Genomic DNA, 18,936 nt, shown 5'->3' on the forward strand with positions numbered 1-18,936 from the left:
GTTTAGAAAAATACCTCCTGGTGCATTTTTTCTTCTTGACAATAGAGGTTATTTCCTTGCCTGAAGTTGGCATGAGGCAAGTACAAAAGGCAGCAATGACCACTCTTAGTAGCTGTCATCAGAATGATACTGATAAAGACAAAGTGGAACCAGCTTACCCTCAGGGGCTTCAACAGTGGGATCAGGGAAAGCCACAGGACAGCATGGGGTTCCACCCCTGCTGCTATGAGGGGGCAACAAAGCCAGCAGGGAGTGTAAATTCTCAACTGACTAAATTCAATTTAAACTCAGAGACATAAACACGGATAGAATTTCCCCATGCTATGAACAGAAATAGGGGTTTGAGTCTAAGATAGGATTAGCTGTAGAAAACAATGAACATTATATTCTGTTGCACATCTGAGTTTCAGGAGGTAAATTTCTATCCTGCTACATGACACTTAGAAGGTCAGTACCAAAAAAGTACAAGTATAGGTCTATTTCATTTATAGAACATAGATTCTATACTCTTAACTAAAACATTAGCAAATTTAATCCATTAGGATAGTAAAAGAATAATATAACACATCCAAGTAGTGTTTAGCCCACAAGTGCAAGTCTGATAGGATTTTAAATTGGAAGTTTCAGCCAGAAACCCTAAGGCAGCAGATACCAGATGACAAAGTTGTCAGCAGACCATCTTGTAGAAGTTTCCAAGGAGATAATAAAAAATTGGTTTCAATCCAGTCCGTGTGGCTCAGTGGTTGAGCATTGACCTGTGCACCAAGAGGTCAGTGGTTCGATTCCCAGTCAGGGCACATGCGCAGGTTGTGGGCCAAATCCCAGTGGGGGACATGCAGGAGGCAGCCAGTTGATGTTCTCTCTCATCAATGTTTCTATCTCCCTCTCCCTCTCTCTCTCTCTTCCTCTCTTTCTAAAATGCAATAAAGAAAAAAAATTGATTTCACAATTCTCAACCTCACCCTCAGGAGCATAAAGACGGTTGGTGTAACACTTTATGATGGTTTTTCTACAGAGAGCTGTGCTGTGGGTTGGGAGAAGCTTTCCCGTTCTCTTCAAGTCAGGAGGGAGCCTTTGCAATGGATCCACTTGGAGACCTTGCTATGTAGCTCCTCCAGGTGGTGGGCCGTGTCTGACTTATGCCTGGAACATGTAAAAGGCAGAGATGGGCTGGGCTAGCTCCTCCAACCACAACGGGGAAGGTGAGGTGACTATGTCAAGTGGCCTGACCTCCAGGAGTCAGTCAGGGTGGATGGTTTCTTTGGAAAGAGGGCAGGCTTAAACCCTTTTATATCTTGCTCAAGAGAATTGCTTGGTAGAGCCACGGGACTCCAATGGAAACACCCAGTATTGAGCGGACCAACAAAAAACAAAAGCTAAGCTGGGAACAGCCAGTGAGAGGCAAATTATATCACCTGCATTATGTCAGGTATGAAAGAATGTTCCTTCTGGGGGCTTCTGCCCACAAACAACTCAAGAGAAAAACAGCCAGCTTTCAGGATCTGCCAATCCCAGGGAACTGAAAAGTATTTAACAAGACTGTTTTTCTCCCAAACCTGAGAGAGTCGGCTGGAAGAGGAGGTACCCTCGGGGGGGAAACAGTTTGGCCATGGCCCTACCTCCCCTCTATTCCTACCATAGTGTTCATGTGCAAGGTCCAAGTTAGAGGAGGGAAAGAGTTTTCACTTTAAGTAAAGTTTGATATTTTGATTCTGTGCAGAATTGGGCATTCTGATGCCTGAATTGAGATTGTCATTTATTATGACCATTGGACTCTTTATCTAAGAGTCATGTGAAAGCCTGAGGTTCATCAAAAGCAGAGGTTCAAGCTTCCTCAATGAATAAAATTTAAAGGCACATTGTGAGTAAGAGCCAAAAAGCATAACATTTTTAAAAAATTGGTAAATTGAATTCATCAAAATTTAAAATTTGGGGGATGTATCTACACAATGGAATGTTATTTAGCCATAAAAAAAGTGAACTACTGATATGTACAATAACATGGATGAACCATAAAATCAATATGCTCTGTGAAAAAAAGCCAGACACAAAAGAATACATAGTATATGATTTCACATGTATGAAATTCTAGAGAAAGAAATACTAACCTACAGTGACAAGAACCAGATTAGTGATTGCCTGGGGCCACCATGCTCACTGCAGCGTTATTCATGATCACTCCAAATGGAAACAGCCCAATGTCCATCAACTGCTGCATGGATAAGTAAAATGTGGTATCTAATAAAAAGAAGAGAAATACTGATAAATGCTACAACATGTAAATTCCTTGAAATGTTGTGCAAGTGAAAGAAGCCGGTCACAAAGGACCACATGTTATATGACTCCACGTATTTGAAATGTCCAGAATAGGCAAATCTACAGAGTCAGAAAGATTAATGATTGTCTAGGGCTGGGGGAAGAGTTGGAGTTAAAAGGGTATGAGGTTTCTTTTGGGGGTGATGAAAATGTTCCAAAATTTATTGTGGTGATGCTTGTACTACTCTGTGAATATTCTAAAAACCATTGAATTGTACATTTTAAATGGGTGGATTGTATGGCCTCTCAAGAAAGCTGATTTCCAAATACTGACGTTGGAGACTATGGAAATCTTTAGGGAAAGAGTCAAGTTGTATTCCTACCAGTACCACTAAAAAAATACACATCTGATTAAATAAAAACCTAAACATAAAAAAATGCTATGAGGATATTAGAAAAAACTATAGAAAAATGTTTATGACCTTAGGAGTAAAAAAAAAAAATCTTGTTGTAAAAGATTAAAAATTTTAAAAAAGCTTAAAAGGAAAGTGATACATTTGACTGTATCAGTATTAAAAACATCTGGAAAACAGTAGATAACATAAAGAAAGCTAAAGGCAGGTAACAGACTGAGAAAATATTTGTAGTATATGTATCAGAGAATTAAGATTCATAATGTGTAAAGAACTCCTATAATTAATTACAAAAAGGAAAGGGAATAGAATACCAACAAACAATTTACAAATGGGACAACATAGCTCTGGCCGGTTTAGCTCAGAGGTTAGAGCATCGGCCCGCGGACCAATGAGTCTCGGTTGGATCCTGGTCAAGGGCTCGTACCTGGGTTGTGGTTCGTCCCCGGCCCTTGTCCTGGTCGTGTGGAAGGCAGTCAATCCATGTGTCTCTCTCACGTTGATGTTTCTCTCTCTCTCTCTCCCTCCCTCCCACTCTATCTGAAAGTAAATGGAAAAATATCCTCAGGTGAAGATAAAAAAAAAGTAATAAAAAAATGGGACAACACAAATGACTAATATACACATTAAAATATACATTTGATCAACTTTCTTAGGAATCAGGAAATTTTAATTTAAAGTAAAAGTTTTACCCCTCAGATTGTTAAGAATTTACAAGATTGTTAATATTAAGTGTTAGAAAGGATATGAAAAAAATTTCACAAAGTTGAGATGGATAATTTTCACAGAGACTGCTGGTAGGAATATAAATCGGTACAGACACTTCGGAGGGCAAATTGGCAGCATCGACTGAAATTTAAAATATGTGGGTACCATGACCTAGGCATTTACCACAGTGAAGCATCTATCCATGTAAACAACACACTTGTACAAAGATGCTGCGTTCATTGCAGCGTTGCTCATCATAGGAAAATTAGCAACAATGTGAAGGTCTAGGGTCTATCAGAAGTGGATTAGCTATGCAGAATTTAAAAGAAAAGATTGATTTCTATGAGAATGACCTCTAGGATTTATTCTTGGGTGACAAGACAAAGTTGTAGAACAATATAGTTGGTATGATATCATTTAGTTAAAAGAACATCACACAAAATGATATTATTGGCAGGTACACATATATTTAAAACATAAGAGAAAGGTCTGAGATTCCACTGAACTAAGCATAACAGCTAATAATAGCACTTAACATAATACTGAGTGCATTCTATTTAAAGAAATTGCTCTAAACCCTTTGTAAGATTGAACTCATTCAATCCTTACAACAATGCTGTAAGATGCGTACTATTATTATCTCCATGACGATGAACTGAAACCGAGAGAGGTTAAATAACTTGTCCAAAGTCATAAGTAAGTTTCAAAATCAAGATTTGAACTTGGACAATCTAGCTCCAGAGCTATCAGTCTTAAGTTTGATTACATGAGGGGAGGGGCTGAGATTGGGGTAGTGATCAAAGAAATTATGGCCTAATTTGTAAAGTCTTTCTTTTTCAAAGGTGTGTGAATTTTTTTTTTAACAAGTAATTTTATCTATTGTGCAAAGAGAGGGTTATCTGGCCCCCAAGCACGGTGTGGGCTCCATTAAGACCGTCCATGTACAACTCTACTCTAGTTCTTAGAGATGAAGAGAGCCAAAGGCCTGTGATCATGAGCACTGATGAAGCCACACGCCCTTTGGCTCCAGTTAAGTCCCTGGTGTTTGACGTGAGTGGGAGCTGTGCGTGCTTGCTTCCTGGTCCTGTCGCGGCTCCAGAAGTAGCTGGTTTAGGAGTGTAAGGTCGCTGTCTCTGCGAGGCAGGGGCAGGGGTGGGACATTTCCCTTTATACTCCATCGCTGCCATCTTAGCCCGATCCTGCTTACTCTGATTTGGGATCTGCAGTATTCTCGTGGAGCCCCCATTCTGACCTTGGTACCGAGGGGCCAGTATTTGAAACAGTTTTGGGATCAAGTCTTTCTCTGTGAGCCAAGAAGTCAGCCATGGGCATGGCTCGCTGGCCGGTGTCTCCCAGCTTCCCATAGTCGATGAGCTGTGAGGACACATCACTGATCCAACCGGAACAAGAAGCGAGGTGCCAATCTTATTCCTCTGATGCTACACTGCCCCGTTCGTTCCACTAGCCACCCTTCTCTCTAATCCAGCCACCCCTAAGCCCGCAGCCCTAAGGGGCCTTCATTGGAGAGGCTGGAGGAGTGGGCTCAGCTCAGGACACCGCAGGGTTCAGACTTGGGGGCAGGCTTACTGGGCCGGCCCCATGCCTCCCCCAACTCCAGCCGGACCCGCCCCTCCGGCTAGACCTGGGAGTCCCCACCTGACCTGCTCAGGGTAGCTCCGCATCGTCCACGCGCACAGGACGCCTCGATGCCTTCCTGTCGCACTAGTCCTGGAAGCAAGTTCCGCAGCAGGCGGATGGGGACCGAGGCGCAGGCGGCTGAATACGCAGCCGGGGGAGGTGGCGGCCGGGCCCGACCGACGGCCGCGTGTTCCCTGCCCCTCCCCAACCTGGGAGGCTGGAATTCGGTGTGTGAATTCTTTGTGCCAATAAAAATTTATTTAAAAAGAAGTGTGAGAACTTACCAATTATTTTAGAAGGTTAAGGAGACAGCTCTGATCCACCTTACTTTGTTATCCTTGGAAATGACATAGCACAGGCTTCTTCAGAATGCTGTAGAAATGGCAGGTGACTACTTTCTGACATGACTATTTAAAATACGAGTAAAGCCCTGGCCGGTTTGGCTCAGCGGTTAGAGCGTCGGCCTGCGGTCCTAAGAGACCCAGGTTCGGTTCCCGCTAAGGGCATCTACCTCGGTTGCAGTTTGTCCCCGGCCCTGGTCAGTTGTGCGGGTGGCAGCCACTCGATGTGTTCCTTTCACATCGATGTTTCTCTCTCTCTCTCTCTCCCTTCCACTCTACCTGAACAAAAAATGGAAAAATGTCCTCGGGTGAGGATAAAAAAAATAAAATAAAATACGAGTAAAATGCTTTCAATTTGTAAACTACAGTAAATTAAAGTTAAGATTAACTTTCTTCAGTCTTACTATAACCTATCTTCCCAAACTTATCTCTCCCGTCCTCCTGTACCTTCCAGTAGAAGACTCCTACGCTCTATTTCCTATCCACGTCTGGCTGAATTTACTCCCATGTTCTCCTCTGCTCAGGATGCTTGCACCCCACCTCTTTGGTTCCCTCAGTCCTTCAGGGAACCATCTGCACCTGGTTCAATGCATAGCATGGAGACCTCTAACATGTGTTAATAGAGCTCAGAATGTCTACAGTAGAAAACTTCTTATTCAGCAGAATTGGGATCAGAAATGGAATAATTCTACTAAAGTAGGAAATCACAAAATGTGATCTACCCTTATTCGAATATTTTATTTTAACTTCAAACATATTTAAATACACTTATTCACCAAAGTTTTGATGTAAGGCTGGTTGTGACTGAATACACTATTTGGAGCTCTGCATTATCTTTCTTGAACAGACCACACTCACAATACACTTTTCTATGATTCCCAGTGTGGGTTTGTTTAAAGTGGAACAAAAACTTAAATACACCTGGGAAAGAAATCTGAGTGCAGGACTTTAAATTACTTAGAATTATTTATCAACATTTTAAAATAGTTTTGCCCACACTTATTTCAATGGCAGTTTTTGTTTTAGTAACTCAGCCTTTATTGAATCTTTTCAGAGCATTTCACTTAGTTAAAAAAACTAATGAAACATTGCAAACATACAAGGATAAAAGCAGAATGAACACCTGTTCCCGAGCTCGCTGTATGAATGCTAACGTTTTGCCATATTTGCTTTTGAATTTTTAAAGAGGAGTAAACATTACAGATAGAGTTGAAACCTGTGTACACTCCATGTTGATTTCATTTCTATCTCATGCTCCCCATTTATAACAACTATCCTGAATCATAAATAGATGGCTTTGTTTTGTTTTTCATCTTTTTTTTTTTTTCCATTTATCTTCATATAGAGCGGGGGGGGGGGGGACATTGATGTGAGAGAAACATATCAACTGATTGCCACCCACACTACCCCAACTGGGGCCAGGGACAAACTGCAACCAAGGTACATGCCCTTAGTGGGAACCAAACCCAGGACTCTCTGGTCCATGTGCGGATGGATGCTCTAACCGCTGAGCCAAACTGGCCAGGGCTGTTTTTCATCTTTTGAATCTATATGTAAATGGTATCATACTGTATGTGTTATTCTGCAAATTGATTTTTTTTCTCTCATCATTATGTTTGAGATTTATCCTTGTTGATATGTGTAGCTCTAGTTTATTATTTAAACTGCTGCATAGTAGGCCCTAGCCAGGTAGCTCAGCTGGTTGTCTCGATATGCCAAGGTTGTGGGTTCAGTCCTCGGTCAGGGCACATACAAGAATCAACCAATGAATGTATAAATAAGTGGAATAACAAATCAATGTTTCCCTCGCTCTAAAAATCAATTAAAAAATAAACTGCTGCATAGTATTCCATTTTGTAATTATTACAAAACTTATTTTTTTCTCTTGTTGAACATTTGAGTTTTGTTCTTTTTTTCCATTACAAACAACATTGCAGTGATTACGCCTTCATAGATCTCCGTGTGTGTATGTGTTTCTATAGTCTAGCAAACATAACAAGAAATTGAATTTTGAGGTCAAAGGGCATGCACATCTGTGCAAGTATCTTGTCAAATTATTTTCTAATATGGTTGTAACAATTTAGCTCTCACTAGCCATGTATGAGAGTTCCTTGTTCCATATCCAACATTCATGTTATTATTCCTTTCCATTTTTTTCCAGTTAGATGAGTGTGAAATGGTATCTGAAGTGGTTTTATTTCAATTTGCCTAATCAATAATGAGGTTTTTTGTTTTTGTTTTTTAATCCTCATCCAAGGACATTTTTCCATTTTTTGTTCAGATAGAGTGGGAGGGAGGGAGAGAGAGAGAGAGAGAGAGAGAGAGAGAGAGAGAGAGAAACATCAACATGAAAAGGACACATTGAGTGGCTGCCTCCTGCACGCATGACCCAACCAGGGCTGGGGACAAACTGCAACTGAGGCACGTGCCCTTAGCGGGAACCGAACCAGGGTCTCTCTGGACAGCAGGCCAATGCTCTAACCACTGAGGCAAACCGACCGGGGCTGTTCTGTTTTATATCTTCAAAATTATCTTGTCATTTTCCTTTTCCATATGCATTTTCAGATCAGGGTGTTTAGTCTCACAAATAGTCATATTTGGATTTTATTTAGAATTATATTGAATTTAAGAACTAACTTGAGAAGAATTTACATTTTATGATATTGACTCTTCCAAGTCATTTATTAAGGTCTCTCCCTGTGTGTGTATGTATTTGTATTCTTCAACTTTGTACTTTTTTCCACAATGATTTGGCACACTTTTGGTCAGATTGCTTCCTTGGAATCTTGTTATTTTTGTCACTATCGTGAATGGGGTTTTGTTCTTACTACAAGTTCTAGTCACTTTCTGATGTTAAAAGGTTACTGATTTCACCCTGGCCGGTTTGGCTTAGCAGTTAGAGCATCAGCCCATAGACCAAAGAGTTCTGGGTTCGATTCCAGTCAAGGGCACGTACCCCTGGTCCGGGTCGAGTGGGAGGCATCCAATCAATGTGTCTCTCTCACGTCAATGTCTCTCTCTCCCTTCCTCCCACTCTGTCTGAAAATAAATGGAAAAATATCCTCGGTTGAGGATAAAAAAATAATTAAAAAAAATTAAAAAGCTATTTGTTTTTTTTTTAAACAAAAGGCTACTGATTTCTTCATATTGATCTTGATTACAACAAATTTGCTAAATTCCTTTATTAGTTTTATTAGATTCTATTCTGTGTGATTGGTATGTAACCAACTATATTATCTGTAAATAAGGACAGTGGCCATGTAATCTCATTTTCAAAGGTTTGTGTTTTTTTTAATCATGAATGAGTGTTAAACTTTGTTGATACCGTTTTTGCATTTATTGGAATGATCATTTTTTTCTCCTTCAATCTGTTCAAGTGGTATACTACATCAATGGGTTTTAGGATGCTGTATTTCCTTGTATTTCCAGGATATTCCACTTAATCTTTGTAGAAACAATTCTCATTCTTTTGACATTCATATTACATTGCTTTACATACCTTTAAGTTAAATTATATAGTTATATCGCCCTGGCCAGTTTGGCTCAGCGGTTAGAGTGTCGGCCTGCGGTCTGGAGAGACCCGGGTTCGGTTACCGCTAAGGGCACGTACTTCGGTTGCAGTTTGTCCACAGCCCTGGTTGGTCGTGCGGGTGGCAGCCACTCGATGTGTCCCTTCATGTCGATGTTTCTCTCTCTCTCTCCCTTCCTCTCTCTCCCTCCCACTCTATCTGTACAAAAAATGGAAAAATATCCTCGGGTGAGGATAAAAAAATAAAAAATATAGTTATATCAAGTACACCTGGCATCAACAGGTTATGAAATAAAATACAAGTGACTCTCGATGAGCATAAAACTCAAGTGCACAGTAGCCCATTACCTACAAGAATTACACTGATGGTTCTTTTAAGACAGAATGGAGCTTGGCTGGTGTGGCTCACTGGTTGAGCATCGACTCATGCAACAAGAGGTCACCGGTTCGATTCCTGGTCAGGGCACATGCCCAGGTTGTGGGCTCGATCCCTAGATGTTTCTCTCTCTCTCTCTCTCTCCCTCTCCCTTCCTTTCTCTCTCAATAAAGAAAAAAAAGACAGAATGGAGCCTATCAGTTAAATGAAAGTCAATTAAGAAAGTGTTCACTATTTAGCCTGGCTGGTGTGGCTCAGTGGCTGGGTGTTGACCCATGCACCAAAAGGTCACTGGTTTGATTCCTGGTCAGGGCACATGCCCAGGTTGTAGGCCAAATCTCCAGTGAGGGGCATGCAGGAGGCAGCCAGTTGATGTTCTCTTTCATCAATGTTTCTATCTCTTTCTCCCTCTCCCTTCCTCTTTCTCTCTCTAAAATCAATAAAGAAAAATAAATAAAATAAAAAAAGAAACTGTTCACTATTTAATAAAACCAGTGGACATGGTGCCAAAGCACACACTCTATAAGTCAACATAAGTTGTCTCCATCCAACTAAATTCAAGAAATAGTTCCTGAGAAACTACTATACGTTGAGTGCCATGTTAGGTATCATGTTTAAACACAAGGTAAAGCAAATAGTTCCTTCCTGTTTACAAAATATTTTCCAACCTAGTAGAGACATAAAGACCAAGAGTTCGCCCTGGCCGGTTTGGCTCAGCGGTTAAAGCGTCAGCCTGCGGTCCAGAGAGACCCGGGTTCGGTTCCCGCTAAGGGCATGTACCTCGGTTGCAGTTTGTCCCCGGCCCTGGTTGGTCGTGCGGGTGACAGCCACTCGATGTGTCCCTTCACATCGATGTTTCTCTCTCTCTCTCTCTCTCTCCCTCCTGCTCTATCTGAACAAAGAATGAAAAAGTGTCCTCGGGTGAGGATAAAAAAAAAAAAAAAGACCAAGAGCTCACCTATAAACATGATACGAGAGTAAGATAGATGTCCGAGGAACTTCAAAAGCTAACATGGAAGGAGGGTGTACCTGGGGGAAAGGAGTGATCAGGAAAGGAGTCTTAGGAGAGTAGATTATGCAGTGAACTGTGAAAGGTGTGAGACCATTGATGTCCATACCAGTCAACCCTTTTACTACTCCCTATCAGTCAGCAATTGCCTTGAAAGCAATGAGAACTATACTGTGATCTGTTCTGGCTAGCATTTATCTTCTTGTTGGCCTTGCACACAGATTCTCCCTGTCTGCCCAGCCCTTTCGGATGAGATGTCTACACTCTAATCCCTGGGAACTGTGAATCTGTTATGTTACAAAAGGGAGAATTAAGATTGAAGATGGACACAAAGTTGCTAATCAGCTGACCTTAAAATGGAGAGACTATCCCCATGGGTCCAGCGTAATCACAAAGGTCCTTAGAAGGGAAAGAGGGAAGCCGGAGTCAGTACCAGAGTGATGCAGCATGAGGAAGACTTGACCAGTCGTTTCTGGCTCTGAAAATGGAAGGGGGTCCTGAGCCAAAGAATGCTGGCAGCCTGTAGAAGCTGGAAAAGGTGAGGAAATGGATTCCTTCCTAAGAGCCTCCAGAGGAATGCAGCCCTGCGACACTTTTAGTTCAATGGGACCTATTTCAGACTTCTGACCTGTGGGACTGTAAGACAATAAATTTGTGTTGTTTTAAGCCACCAAGTTTGTAATAATCTGCTGCAGCAGCAATAAGAAAGTAATACAAAAGGTTAATAAAGCTGATCAAATGGAAAAACAAATTTTGAGGGAGAACTCGTGGCTTTGCTCATGTTGAGCTGAGGACCTGGTGGTTATCTGTGAAAGGGCCAGAGGCCACTGGAAATGCAGGTTTGGATCTCAGAAAAGAGGCTGTGATTTAGGATCCTAGACCCATTTCAAAGAGGAGGTACTTCACACCTAGAGCGTGGGTGAGATAGCTTTAGGGAGGAAGTTTAGAACAGGGCTGTCCAATAAAACTATAACACAAACCATGAATGTGAGCCACATTTACAATTCAAATTTTTCAGTAACCACATTAAAAACATAAAAAGAAACAGCTGAAATTACATTATAATAATGTATTTTATTATACTCAACATATCCAAATATTATCATTTCAACATTAAATCACTATAAACATTATTAATGAGATTTTTACATTTTGGGGGGGGTATGAAATCTCTAAAGTCTGATGTACATTTCCTTCCTATAGCACATCTCAGTTCAGCGCATCTATAATTAATTTCAAGGGCTCTATACCCATCATGTGGCTGGTGGCTATTGTATTGAACAGTGCAGTTTAGAGAGAGAGCAGACACAAAGCAGGGGGGTCTGGAGAGACATCTGCATTTTGGAGACAGAGAGAGAAAACAGAGCCAATGATGGAATAGACAGAGGTAGGAGGAGAATCCAGATAGTGCAATATTTCAAAATCCAAAGGAATTACACTTGTAGAAATGGGGTGGGGTTAGGGGGCGGGCAGGTAAGCATCATATACTCTTTTTCTTCAATGATCTGGCTCGTTCAACTATTACACTTTAGAGATTTTCTCCCTTTCTGTAGGGAATCTCTACACTACAAAGTCACGTTTCTTTGCTCTGGCTTCAGTAGTCTCATATACATACCTAGCCATAAATTTAGGGGCTCAGACATAGGTGGCTGAGGATAACAGGGTGACTAGGGTGGCATGAGGTTGTTGAAGGATGTCATGATTTGGAACAGGTACCTGGTGGGAGTAAGATGGAGATGATGTTACCATGACAACTGATTATTTCATTGGTCCAATGACCAGTTGCCATGGTGATGAAATCTTTGTGTCAGTGTGACATGGATCCCAAGGGAGAGGATGCTTGTGCAAAGGACCTTTGCTCATTGGTAAAGCTCTTATATTTGCAATAATTTCTCCATTGCTTAATGAAGCCTCCCCCAGGAATTCAATCAACATGGATGTCCCCCCTCCTCCTTCCTGTCCATTTATAGCAATTACCACTTGGACAATGCACACGTTTTTATTGTTCATGTTCCATATAGTGTTTTCTTTCTACTTTTTTTTTATTTTTATTTTTTGTGGTACGTGCACCTAGCAGGAACCAAACCCGGGACTCTCTGGCCCGCAGGCTGATGCTCAACTGCTGAGCCAAACTGGCCAGAGCCATATAGTGTTTTCTTAATTGTTTTAGTAATTCGTCTCTTTTTCCTACACAGATATAATCCTATTGAAGGCAGGGATCATTCTTACAATTCAGTAGTGTTTTCAAGACTTGGGGTTAGTGGGAAAAGCAGACAGATCTCCCTTTATATACCACTTCTGCTTCTGCCATCTGCCAATTGTATGGCCTTAGAAAAGTCATTTTGTCTCCTTGATTTCTTTTTCTTCTATAAAATGGTACAATAAAACTTGCACTGTGAGGTTGCTTATGGTGATTACATATAAGCTAAATAAAGTAGCTGGCCTATGGTAGGGACTCAATCAGTGTTCCTATTATTATAACATGATGCCCAGTCCAGTCCCACATGCCGTGATTAGCAATACTTGCTGAATACTTAGTGATACTTGGTGAATAATAAGATAATGGTGACAGATGACAGGATAACAGTTAGACTCAATTTAATATTCAGGATCCTTAAAAATTAGTTGCCAAACTATACATCAGCTGCAATTCTTGTTTTCCTTTTTTATTGAATTTATTGGGGTGACACTGGTTAATAAAATGATATAGATTTCAGTTGTACAATTCTATAATACATCATCTGTATATCGTATTGTGTGTTCACCACCCCAAGTCAAGTCTCCTGTGCAATTCTTAACTTGCAATCCAAGTTATCCTGATTATAACTTCTTGGGAGGAAAAGTTTTAAAGTATTCAATTAGGAAAAATGAGAGACTAGATAACCAGATATTTTGTGCCTCCTTTATGAAAGAACATACCACCAATGAAGTAGTTGTGCCCCCCAGAAACCTCACACATGAATCTGATTCAGCCTTTAGACCCAACTACTGATTTACAGAAAACACAGATGGCAGAGCACACGTTATAAACCACCACAGGGGAGTATTCAGCAAGATCAAGTTTGTGGGAAATGCTTTAGGAAAAATAATGTAGTTTCTTCAACAAACATATATTTTTTATTAATTAACTTTTTGTTACAGATGTTTCTCCTTTATCCCCCATAGACACCCTCCTCCTGATCCCACGCCCCCCCCCCCTCACAGCATTGTTGTCTATGTCCATGGTTATGCATATATGCAATATAAGTTCTTTGGTTTATCTCTTCCTTCCCCTTGCACTCCTTCTCTGAAGTTTGTCAGTATAAACCCTACTTCTTTCTATGTCTCTGGGTCTATTTTGTTCATCAGTTTATTTTGTTCATTATATTCCACAAATAAGTGAGATCATGTGGTATTTGTGTTTCTCTTATCGACTTTTTTCTCTTAGCATAATATTCTCCAGGTACCCCCATGTTGTCTCAAAGGATAAGAGATCTTTCTTTCTTACAGCTGCATAGTATTGCCATTGTGTATTTGTACCACAGCTTTTTTATCCACTCATCTATTGATGGACACTTGGGCTGTTTCCAGATCTTAGCAATTGTAAATAGTGCTGCTATGAACATAGGGGTACATATATTCTTTCTGATTGGTGTTTCAGGTTTTTAAGATACGTTCCTAGGAGTGGGATCACTTAGTCAAATGGCAGTTTAATTTTTAATTTTTTGAGGAAACACCATATTTTCAATAAACATATTGCAAGAAAAAAGGAGTGGAACAGGAATTTATAAATTAAAAATATTCAAGGGACACATCATCCAATTTCCATGTGTGAATGTTATTGGAGCCTTGGCTAGTACTTGGTAATTGTTGAAGCTGGATGATGGATATATGTGAGTTCATTGTATTATTTGTCTATTTGCATATCTGTCTGAAGTTTTTCACAGAAAATAAAAAAGTTAAGAAATCATATTTATCCAAGACTGCTCACACAATAAAGATGCTTAGATGTAAGGAAATATAGCATATTCCTTAGTACAGTGTTGGACAAATGTATTGTGATGGTTTAATAAATAAATTGATGTATATTTCCCCTGACTAGTCCTTTATACAAAGGTTTCTACATTGTACACATAAAATACATTTTTCTATTTCAAATTACAAGTAGTATTATCCATAATGTTGTAGATTAGTTTCCTGAAAAAACAGATTCCAAGAAGGAGTTTGTGGGCAACAAGTTTTCCGGGGAGTTGGAGAGGTGTGCTTTTGTGATCAGTCCTGGTGGGGAAGTGAAGTAAAGGGGCGTGGGCACAGGAGGAGTTGAGGTGTGACTCAGTAGCCAAGCAGAACTCTTCTGATTCAGTGTACTCCCCACCCCAACAGCTAAGGAGGGAGCTCAGGAGATGGAAGCCCCTCCAAATCTATCCCATCTTGAACAACGGAGCCAGGCCTTTACATTTGGAATTACCCTCCTGCTTACCTTGTCCCAACAAATTTGAACTCCTCCTTTGAGGCGGAGTTCAAATGTTTCTGTGTTTGTGAACTCTTCCTCAAAACCCCCATCTTGAGTCAGTTCAAATTCCTTCCTCCATTCTCCTTTCTCTGCGTCCCACACATAATACTTCTTTTATGCTAATCACTGTGTTAAGCATCTACATGTGTCTTGTTTCAGTTAACTTACAACATACTTATGCAGTAAGTACCATTATTATCCCCATTTACAGATGAGAAAACTGAGGCTCAGAGAGAATAAGCAACTTGCCCAACTAAAGTTATTTGAGCTAGTGAGTGGCAGAGCAGGGATTTAACTCCAGGTAAGGAAGCCCATACTCTACCCACTGATCACTATCCCTCACTTGTTATCACTAGCACATACTCTTAATCACTTTTATGCTATACTGCCCCCTAGCTACTACTTTATTTTGTATTATGAGCCCTGAGCACAGTGCCCAGCCTAGAGGTAGCTTTTGACAAATGTTTACTGAATGAATGGGTAGCCATCTTATCAGCATTTCTAGCAAATTTCATTTCAGAAACAATTTATAAGCACAAAGATGTAATTTATAAGCACAGGATGACATAGTTCGTGGTAGCAAGGAACAAGAAACCCCACTAGAAGGGTTAAATTTAGATATTCTTAATCTGGCAGAAAAAGAGATTAGATAAGGGAAGTGGGCATAGTAGGCCATGAATTAACAGCTAAATAGTTAGAAAGGAAAAACCATACTTAGGTACTTAAATATAACCTGTGTGTGTGTGTGTGTGTGTGTGTGCGCGCGCACGCACGCGTGCATGCGCTCATACCCACAGGCCTTCTGGCATCTCTTGCTTTCAGAATCGTTGCAAAATGACAAGATTCCACATTCATTCTACTAAGCTGAATAGTGGAGAAAGCCATAGGTGGATCGTGAATTCAGATTAAATGCAATGATAACAATTTCATGAGTCAGAAAGTATTCAAAATAGTTACTCAAAAGTGGAAAGGTAGAAGATATAGGGATTACAAATACATTTCCATTATATAGAAAAACAACTCTTCTCCATTTCCATTAATGTATCAGGATCTGAGAAAACATATTTAGACAATCAGTGTTGGGTATTAGCAAAAGAAATTATTTCAAAGTCATAGAATTGAGACTTAAGTCTTCACTAGTAATGTGAGCTCAGTTTTCTTTACCTGTAAAATGGGGACAACGATCTTCAACTTTCAGGACCATTATGGAGATTTAGTAAAGTAAACTATGATTTTCCTTTTCCACTCCCTGTTCCTGAGAAAAGCTATTGTTCTCTCCTCTGAACTTCTATGGACATCAACATTTTGCCAGTCTTGTTTCATAGATCTCTTACACATTTTTTTCCTGGAGTATTTCAAAAATATTTTTTCTTTATTTGATTTTAGAAAGAGAGAAAGGGAGAGGGAGAGAGATAGAAACATCAATGAGAGAGCACATCGACTGGCCACCTCCTGCATGCACCCACTGAGGATTGGGCCCATGACCTGGGCATGTGCCCTGACCAGGAATCGAACCGGCGACCTCTTGGTGCATGGGTCGATGCTCAACCAGTGAGCCATACAGGCCAGGCTTTTCTGGAGTATTTTAAAGCAAATTCTAGACATCGTGTCAGTTCATCTTCAATATTTTAGTTACAAGGATTTCTATATTTTACAACTTTAAAAAACATAAACAATTTTTAAAATTTATTTGTTGGTTTTAGAGAGAGAGGAAGAGAGAGAAAGAGAGAAACATTGATATGTTGTTTCACTTATTTATGCATTCATTGGTTGCTTCTTGTATGTGCCCTGAACAGGGACCAAAACCACAACCTTGGCATATTGGGACGCCGCTCTAACCAACTAAGCTACCTGGCCAGGGTGAATATCTGTTTTGTTTTTTTTTATCCTCACCTGAGGACATTTTTGCAATTATCTTCAGATAAAGCAGGAGGGAGAGAGGCAGGAAGGGAGAGAGAGAAACATCAATGTGAGAAAGACACATCGAGTGGCTGCCACCCACACGACCCCAACGGGGTCCGGGGACAAACTGCAACCAAGGTACATGTCCTTACGGGAACCGAACCCGAGACTCTCTGGTCCATGGACTGACGCTCCAACTGCTGAGCCAAACTGTTATTTTTTTTTACCAAAAGAAACCCCAACTTGATCTCCTGGAGGAAAAGAAGGTTAACCTTAATAGGTTAACTAGATAGCTCTTCATTTCTCTGCTTTGCAATAGCCCTTGGAATATTCTAATTACCCAACACTATTATACTTCAGAATTAGATGCATGTTGTTTTTGTAGTATTTTAACTTAAAATTTAAAAAAATATTTAATTAATTATATTTTTTATTACAGACATCTCTCTTTTTTACCCCTTGACACCTTCCTTCCTGCCCCCACCTACCCCCTTCACTGTACTTGTCTGTGTCCATTGGTTATGTATATATGCAGCATAAGCTCTTTGGTTTATCTCTTCCCACCCCCCCACCCCCTTTCCCTCTGAGGTTTGTCAGTCTGTTCCCTACTTCCATGTCTCTGGATCTATTTTGTTCATCATAGTCCATAAATGAGACCATATAATATTTGTCTTTCTCTCATTGGCTTATTTTGCTTAGCATAATGCTCTCCAGGTCCCTCCATGTCATCTCAAATGGTAAGAGATCTTTCTTTCTTATAGCTGTATAGCATTCCATTGTGTATATGTACCACAGTTTTTTTATCCACTCATCTATTGATGGACACTTGGGTTGTTTCCAGATCTTAGCTATTATAAATAGCACTGCTATGAATGTAGGAATACATATATTCTTTCTGATTGGTGTTTCAGGCTTCTTAGGATACATTCCTAGAAGTGGGATCACTGGGTCAAATGGCAGTTCAATTTTGCTGTATTTTAACTTTTTAAGTGAGTAGTAGTAATAACAGGTTGAATCTGTTTCCAATTTTGAAGGACTAAGATTTGGACAGTCCAAATTCATTTTCACAACTGTCTTTAATGCTTGCTTCAAGGCTGTTCCATGGAAGGTTTTTTAATTACTGCCCTTTACTCTATGGAGATGCCTGGCAAGTGCTCAGCCTTAGACTCCTGCAATTTTGTCTGAGTTTAACCTTCATTTGCATATTTTCTTAATTGGGTCCCATTAAAAAAATGTGATATGTAGTGCACTTCAGCTAAATTTCTCATTGCCAAGTTCCCTGGCTTTCAAAGTTTACTGTTCTTTGTAATTTCCTCAGGGAGGTTTTGTGTGCCTTTATTGAATACCTACTATGCTCCAGCCTGCAATCCTGATATTCCAGATATTTTTCACTTATGTAGCATTTCCAAAAAATGGAGTACATATCAATTGTAAACTATTATGTAAAAATTAGCTAATATTACCATAGCCTTTCCCTCCCAGATCCCTTAACCCAAGTGGGCAATGAGCCACAACATAGGAAAAGCCTTTGTGGGGTGTTAGGAAACCTGAGTTGTGGTTCTAGATCATTCAGTAACATTAGTTTAACAAAAATTTATAAAAATGTTTCGAGGACCTAGCAGGTGCCAGGCATCCAATACAGTAGAACAAGGATGCAGACACATGAAAGTCTGAGTTGGGCCCTGGCTGGTTTGGTTCAGCGGTTAGAGCATCGGCCTGTGGTCCTGAGAGACCAGGGTTCAGTTCCCGCTAAGGGCACGTACCTCATTTGCAGTTTGTTCCTGGCCCTGGTTGGCCGTGTGGGTGGCAGCCCCTCGATGTGTTTCTTTCACGTTGATGTCTCTCTCTCTGTCTCTGTTCCTCTCTCTCCCCACACTGTACCTGAACAAAAAATGGAAAAATGTCCTCGGGTGAGGATAAAAAAAAAGAAAGTCTCTGAGTTGATGTGGAGTTAGTCTTGGCGACTATGGTCGTGCTGGGGTAGACTTCTCTTCCACTTCCTCTGCTGTGGGTTTGGTCTCAGTAGACCTACAGCTGCAGCATTTCATTGAGGTGGAGACTCAGAAGCAGCGCTTCCAGCAGTTGGTGCACCAGGTGACAGAAGTTTTTGGGGAGAAGCGCATGGATGAACGTGGGCCGAAGTTGGACAGTCAGGTCAGGCCTGTTTTGTGAATTGCGTTGAGTGCTTTGTTGAGACAAGCCAATTCATCTTGAATGGACTGGAATGACCCGGAAATCTAAGTCAGTCTTTTCAGAAACCCGTTCTGACTGA

The 18,936-nt window shown here is 40.5% G+C and overlaps 2 pseudogenes; one reads left to right on the forward strand and one right to left on the reverse strand.

The window, feature by feature from the left end:
- Nucleotides 1-4,407: 4,407 nt before the first annotated feature.
- Nucleotides 4,408-15,966, reverse strand: LOC118626791 (annotated as a pseudogene).
- A 1-nt stretch (nucleotide 15,967) lies between these two features.
- Nucleotides 15,968-18,936, forward strand: LOC118626792 (annotated as a pseudogene).

This window comes from Molossus molossus, unplaced genomic scaffold (assembly GCF_014108415.1).
Source record: "Molossus molossus isolate mMolMol1 unplaced genomic scaffold, mMolMol1.p scaffold_m16_p_12, whole genome shotgun sequence".
NCBI lineage: Eukaryota > Metazoa > Chordata > Mammalia > Chiroptera > Molossidae > Molossus > Molossus molossus.